Source organism: Tamandua tetradactyla, chromosome 3 (genome assembly GCF_023851605.1).
Source record: "Tamandua tetradactyla isolate mTamTet1 chromosome 3, mTamTet1.pri, whole genome shotgun sequence".
NCBI classification, from domain to species: domain Eukaryota; kingdom Metazoa; phylum Chordata; class Mammalia; order Pilosa; family Myrmecophagidae; genus Tamandua; species Tamandua tetradactyla.
The window spans coordinates 43,730,170-43,738,295 of record NC_135329.1 but is presented as its reverse complement, the minus strand read 5'-3'; positions in this window follow the sequence as shown (position 1 = coordinate 43,738,295).

Genomic DNA, 8,126 nt, shown 5'->3' with positions numbered 1-8,126 from the left:
TTTTTATCAAAGTCCCACTCTTGCCCACTTATTTTCTATCAGGTTCTTTACCCAACATTATGTTTTTGGAGTTTGGAGATTTTCCTTTCCAAACAAATATTGTCAGGAATTAGCCCTGCAACTCAGACCTCATATTTGGGTCATGAATACCTGCTATATCTGTCTCTTCTTGACAGATCACCTTTCTCTGGAATCTGGCCGCTGCTGGGAAACTGCCAGGAGTCTATGCTGTAATTCTCCATGGCTGTCTTAAGCCACCTAAAAATATTTTCTATGATCATCAATTTTCTGATCCTTGGTCCAACACTATTCATAATTTACTGTACTTGACATTGGTTAAGCATGGGACTTTTACACAAGCCGAAACATTCACACAGAATCTTACTTGGATGTATACAATGGGTTTCAGGAGAAAAATTCTGAAACCTCTCACCTACATTTTTCTGGCCTCCAAATTGGACCTTGGTTTTGCTCAAATACCTCCTTCTGACTCAATCTCATGTTTCTTATCTCAGGTTCTGCCATGCTGCATGACACTTGGTTCTTCTTACTAGTTTTTCAAATTGGTTTTATTAAACAAGTACTATCTAGTAGTATATATTATTAATATATTCAGGAAAACACAAATAATGAAATTATAACTTAATGAATTACCACAAAGTAAATTACCATTCACGTAAAGAAATAAAGCATCACAAACCCAGAAATCCCTCTTATGCAGCCTTCCATTTATAACTCTCTCCCACCATCCCAAAGGTAACTCCTATCTGGATTTTTAACACCATGCATTAGTTCTACATGTGTTTCAACCTTATAAAAATGGGATCTTTCACTTTATAATGTCAGTCTTTTTTATCTTAACTATTCTGGTGGACAGTGGTTTCATTTAATTTTAGGTAACATCTCCTTGATAAATAATGCAATTGAGCACATTTGCATATGTAATTGCTGATTCAGATATTCTTTATTGTGAAGGGCCCATTCAAGCTTCTCACTCATTTTTCTATGGCGTCTTGTTATATGGGAGCTCTTTCTATAACATAGATATTAGCTTTTGTCAATAATATGCACTGAAAATGTCTTCTCCCAATCTGTCTTGTCTTTTTAACAATATTTTAATGAATATAAGTTCATAATTTTAATATAGTTCACTTTATCGATATTTATACTTATTGTTCTTTTTGTTTAAACAAAATTAGACTTTTCCATACCTGAGTTACAAAGATATTTGATTAATCTATCTTCTAGAAGCTCTATTTTATTCTACCTTTTACATTTAGATCTACTGGCCCTATGGATTTAATTTCTTTGTTTATGGTTTGAGTTCTTCCACATGGCTTTTCAAATCTATCAATATACATTTATTGAAAAGATTGTATTTTCCCCATTACTCCGCAGCGCTATGTATGCTGTAAATTGAAAGTTCATGTATGTAAGAGTTGTTTCCTGATCTATTTATTCTGTTCCATTTTCCTATTTTGTCCATCCATGTGATAATATCTGACTATCTTAATTATTGTGGGTTTATAATGTCTTCATACTGTAGATATAAGTATTCCAAATTTGTTATTCAACAAAGTTTTCTTAACTATGTATATTCCCACATAAATTAAGCTAGGATTTTATATTGAATCCATAGAGCACTTTGGAGAAAATTGTCATATTTAAAATACTGAGTCTTTCTATTCCATTAAGTTGTCTTTAATTTTTTTCTGTGATATTTTCTGGATTTCAGCAAAAAGTCTTAGGCAACTTTTGCTAGATGTGTCAATAATATTTTTATGTCATTATTAAGGCATCCTTAGTATTATATTTACAAATTATTTATTGCCAGTATGTAGAAACAAAAATGGATTTTGGATCTCGATCATTATCCATTGTCTTGCTAAATGTACGTATCATTTATTTTAGCTTATCTATGAATTTCATTGGATTTCCCACACATGCACTCAAGTCATCTATATATAAAAGTGGATTTATTATTTTTTCATTTCAAATTTTACACAAATCTTCCCATTATTTTATTCCACTGGCTAATGTCCCCAGTCCAATGTTAAATATAAGTAGTGATTATGGACAATTTTGCCTCTTTCTTGATTTCAAGCAGAGAAGGGATTAAACATTCTACCTTTATGATTTTGCTGTAGGGTACATCCAGATACCTTTTCTCAAAATGTTTCCATTTATGCGACACCTGAGACTCAGAGTTAGAGATCTATGAAAGTTGGCAGTACCCAATACAGGAACAGTTTAAAAGATTTAAAAATTGATCAGACATCGAGTAGAGATATGAATGAAACTGATCTGAATAGGACTAAGTTATATCAGAAGACTGGGTAAAGGATTATATCGCACATATCTTAAAACTTCAACTTCTGTGTGAGACTAAAGGGAGAGATGTTTATTTGGTACAAAATTTATATTTTGGGTAGTGCATTTCCTAATTTAACTTGTATGGTCAGTTTAGTTGAACACCAGAAGTACAGGTAATCTTAAAAAGGACATGAGATTTTGTTGCTTTGTCCAGTTTAGTGTGTTGTCCCAATAAATCCCAGAGTGATTTGGACAGTGAATAAAGAAGTATTTGCAATGTCCCCTTAAAGGAATGGGGAGAAAGGGGGAAAGATTCAACTTCCCCATTTGGAGAATTTCTGATATTCTCGCAAGCAACGGGGACAACCAAATCAATAGGCCGAGCTCTCATTCTTGGGGTTTACCCCTATGAAGCTCAATTCCTGCAAAGAATAGGCTAAGCCTACTTAAAATTAGGCCCAAGAATCACCCCCAGAGAACTTCTTTTGTTGCTCAGATGTGACCTCTCTCTCTAAGCCAACACATTAAACAAACTCACTGCCCTCCCCCATATGTGGGACATCACTCTCAGGGGTGTAAATCTCCCTGGCAATGTGGGACAGTAATCTCAGGAGGAGCTGAGACCTGGCATCAAGAAATTGAGGAAACCTTCTTGATACAAAAGGGGAAAGAGAGAAATGAGAAAAAATAGTCAGTAGTTGAGAGATTTCAAACAGAATTGAGAGTTTAGCCTGGAGGTTATTCTTATGCATTATATAGATATCCCTTTTCAGTTTATGGTATATTTGAGTAGCTAAAGGAAAGTACCTGAAACTGTAAAGGGGTATTCCAGTAGCCATGTTTCTTGATGATGATTGTATAATGATATAGCTTTTACAATGTGACTGTGTGATTGTGAAAACCTTGTGTCTGATGCTCCCTTTGTCTAAAGTATGGACAGATGAGTAAAAAATATGGATAAGCAATAAATAAACAAATAATAGGGGGAACCTAGGTTAAAATAAATTGGGTAGATAGAAATATTAGTGGCCAATGAGAGGGAGGGATATGGTATGCATGAGTTTTTTTTTCTTTGCATTTCTTTTTCTGGAGTGATGCAGATGCTCTAAAAAAATGATCATGGTGCTGCATAAACACAACTATGTGATGATATTGTAAGCCACTGATTGTATACCATGTATGGGATGTTTGTATGTTAAAAATATTTGTATGTTGTTTTGTCAATAAAAATATATAAAAAAACAAGTTTCCTTTTTTCCCATAGTTTGTCAAGGCTTTTCTGTTCATATCAATTATGAATGTATATTGAAATTTATCATTTACTTTTTTGCATCAATTGAAATAAGTTTTCTTTATTCTTTTAATGAAGTGATTTCCACTGTGCGTTTTAAAATTTAAGTACCCATGTCCTTGCTGATTTTTTGTCTGCTTTTTCTATTAATTACCAAGAAATGCATGTTAAAACCAAGCCACGTAACTGAGGATTTATCTATTACTTTTTGTTATTCTTTCAGTTTCAGTTTATGTATTTTAAAATATATTGGCAAAAGTATGACATTTAGAAATTGCTATATTAGCCTTACAGTGTAAACTTTTATGTGTATGAAATGTCCCTTGCTTTCTCTAACACATTATTCCTTAAAGAATATTTTATTTGATGTTAGTATAACTTTCTTGTACATTATATGTACACATCTATCTTTTTACTTTTAACCCTTGTATACCATTATATTAAAAGTATTTCTTTTTTAAACCATACATGGAGAGATTTATTTAGAATCTGTCTAAGCGGCTAAATATTGGATTATTTTTTATCCATTCTGATAAATTTTGCCTTTCAAGGGAGAATTTAGGAAGTTGACATCTAAAGTAATTACTGATATATTTAGATTTAAATCTGTTATCTTTTTTCTGTTTCCTGCTTGTCTCCCCTTCTATATTCCTTCTCCCATCCTTTCTTGACTTATTTTGGATTAGTAAGGTTGATTCCCTCTACTAGCTTATTAAATATACATCGTATTACTATTCTTTGGAATAATTGTAATGACAGTACTGCATATCTTCTTGATTTATGAAAATCGAATATAAACTACTACCTTTAATACTTAAATAATGCAAAGATAGCATTTTAACTCTACTGCAACTCCTTTAGCAGGCTTTCTTGGCCCTTTTTTTTTTTTTGCTAATGGCTTTTTGCTTGTCTGGAAATAGCTTTATTTTGCTTTTATTCTTGAAGGATATTTTCACTGTGGATATAACATCTTAGTTGAGTACCAGCTTCATTTCATCACTGTGAAGATGCAGTTTCATGGACTTCTGACTTCCATTATTTCCTGCAGTCTTAATATTATTTCTTCTTTGAAGATGATATATATTTTTTTCTGGCTACTTTTATGATTTTCTCTTTAATTTGTTTTTCAGCAATTTTAACATGCTGTGATAAGGTATAGTCTTCTTTATATCTTACTGCTTGAGGTTGTTTTGCTTCTTGATTCTGTGGCATGATATCTTTCATGTATTAAATGTTTCTGCCATACCTTTTATGTGTGCTATGCTTTTTTCTGTTTTTCAATTCTTTTGTTTAGCCATCTTCATTCTGAATATTTCCATGTTTGTTAATTTTCTCTTGTCAGCTGTGTCTAATCTGTAAACCTATTTGCTGAACACTTAATTTCAATATTATGTTTTTCAGTACTAGAAGTTCATTTATTTTTAGTTTCCAGTTCTCTGCCAAAATTCTCATTTTGACATACTTGCTGTACATATTAATCATAGTTACTTTAAAGTAATGTTTGATGATTCTAATATCTGGATCTCTTTGGGGTCTGATTTTTCTTATATGCCTGAATATTTTTGATTGGGTACTGAACATTTTATGTAAATAATTTTAGAAAGATTTAAGATCCTGATGAAATTACTCCTTCATAACGATTCAAATTTGCTCCTGGCAAACGCCTAGTCTAAAAGGGTAGGTCACTTAAATATAATCAGAGAATAAAATGATTAGAAAATTTTGGGCTCTGTTTTGCTCCTATTTTTTGCTCATTCCCAGGATGCAGCCATTTGAAGACCCTAAAAGAAGGTCTTGAATGTTTGCCCCGGGCGTTGCTCAATGGTGAGACTGAAACCTAACGATTGTCCCTCTGATATTTTGAGAATGCAGAAACCTCCGCTAAGGTTTTCAGTTCTTCAGAATTGGCAGCTGCCACAAAAGGAAAAATATGCCCTTAAATGCTGGGCTAGTGAGCTTAGTTTCTTTCTTCTTTTGTATCCTTGTCATGCAAATGCCCTTGTCCCTGGTAACTTTCCAATGCATGCAACCAGATTTTGAAACTATTTTGTCTTTTTCTAATTGTTTTCAGCCTGAAGGATTGGCCTGAAGTCATTGATAAAGTGGAACTCTTTAGACATTGTTTGCACACACTTTCTTCTTTCTCTTTTCCAGGCTGGCAGTTGTTCTGCCTAAATCGAGACCTTCTTTCTTCAGGGCTCTCTGTGGCATTGACTTTTACGACTGGAACTTTGTCCCGGCACATTTTCCTAAAATAACAAATATCCACAACACCTGAGCTTAATGACCACTTTTTGCCCAGATTTAAAGAATACATCTTTGAGAAAATACAAACATCTTGGGGAGAGGGCAGGAATGAGCTTTCAAGTTTAATATGAAGAGATGTGAGGCGTATACAGAAAGGGCATACTCTTTTGCTTTTCTCACTATATGTTCTCTTCTAGTCTTGGTGCTCATTTCTTATTTTAATTATTTATTTATTTTGCATGAGCAGGCACCGGGACATGAACCCGGGCCTCTGGCATGGCAGGCAAGAAGTCTGCCTGCTGAGCCACTGTGGCCTGCCCATCATTTCTTATTTTACTTTAAGTAAGGAAAACCTGTATGTCTGTATTCATGAAGAGCATGTAACTGAAAATTCTTTCCCTAGTGGAACTACATATATAGCACAGAACTTTTTTTGCACCTTCAGCTGCCAGACAGAAAGAAATCAAACCTCTGCTCTTGTGAAGGGAATGATGAATTAGACCTTTCGACCAGCAAGGGAGCAAAGAAGAACAAATTTTGAATTCAATTACTCACTGCATTTCCAAACAGTGAAAGAATATTTTATCCCTGATAGTTATCGAAATTATTTTTCTGGAGGATTTTTATATTTTCATTTAGTCTGAACCTTTTTGAATCTGGCTTTATGTCACTGTGGGATTACATCATGTTTCTGCTAAGTGGAGCCCTGAGGCAGCTCTGCTACCCCAGCTCTCAGAATGGCTGCTCTTGGTTTATCGAATTAGCAAGACCTGAGGACAGCATGCAGAAAAATTAAACACTAAATTGTACTACTCATCCAACCAATGCACAATGGATTTGAGCTCATGAATACTGACTGGAATGAAAGTTTTATTTAAAAGTTAATGGGAAATGTGCTCTATTTTTACCTCACAGGGGTCCTTATTTCAACTTCGGGGGAAATATGAGGTTATGAGAAAGCCCATTTATTTTAGGGTCATTGGTGTGTGCTGTAGCACTGGGGAAAGAGAACCTATCTTATTTTTATCTTAAGTTGTGTAGTGAGTTGTACTTATTGTTTTATTTTTATAATTACTTTATAATTATCACATATGATTACTATGGATATTAGAATTACCAAAATATGTCAGTCATGAGGCTCTAAGTTTTGAGCACATATTCCACCAGTGCAAATGTATCTAAAATTTACATGATTTTCCCAGATAGTTCTACCTGGATTATCCCTTTTCACACATTATCTGATATTGAAAAGGACCCCCCTTCCAAGCTATGTTCAAAAACATTTGTATAAAGCTTTTCATCCTTTTTTCTAGGTGTCATGGTTAGGGACAGGTGTCAACTTGGCCAAATTGTGGTACCTGTTCATCTGATTGGGCAAGCGCTGCCTGTCTGTTGCAATGAGGACATTTCAAAGGATTAGGTCATGATCACGTCAGCTACATCCACAGCTGATTCCATTTGTAATCAGCCAAAGGGGAGTGTCTTCTGCAATTAGTGATGCTAAATGCAATCATGGGAAGCCTTTTAAGGAGGACTCAGAGGAGACAGGTTGCATTCCTGCTTTGGCTGGTGAGCCTCTCCTGTGGAGTTCATCCAGGCCATCCATTGGAGTCATCGGCTTCGCAGCCTGCCCTGTGGATTTTGGACTCTGCGTTCCCTATGGTCATGTGAGACACTTTCATAAATTTTATATTTGCAAGTGTTCCCTGTTGATTCTGTTTCTCTAGAGAACCCTAACTAATACACTAGGCAAAAGAAAGATTTCATATTACTATAAAGTTCTGCAATATTTATAATTCCTGCTCTAGACCTGTATAAGCATGCATTTTAACAAATCTTCATTCTTTAAGATGTCATAAAGGTCAACAAAATCTGATTCTTGATCACCTATTCTACCTAATTTCCTATCTTTCACTCATGACTTAGTTTGCTTCTTCCTAAGTACCAATTTCATTTTACTGTCTTATTTGTTTACTCTCTCATTCCCTCTTTGTGGATTTCTCAGGTTTTTTTCATGTGACTAATTTCTATTAACTTTTACAATCCCATCTTAAATGGCATTTTTCAAGAAGGTCTTCTTTAAGCTTCTACGTCTAAGTTATAAGCACCTCCACATTTCCTTTCCCTTTTCCTTTTATCACATGTATTATATAATTTTGGTTATTTACTTATCCTACTTTACTGGTAAATATAAACACAGCAATAGTAAGGTATGTTTTTGAATCCATGGCCTTACTTAACTCTTTAACATGGAGTGAATGAATGAATGAAGTGA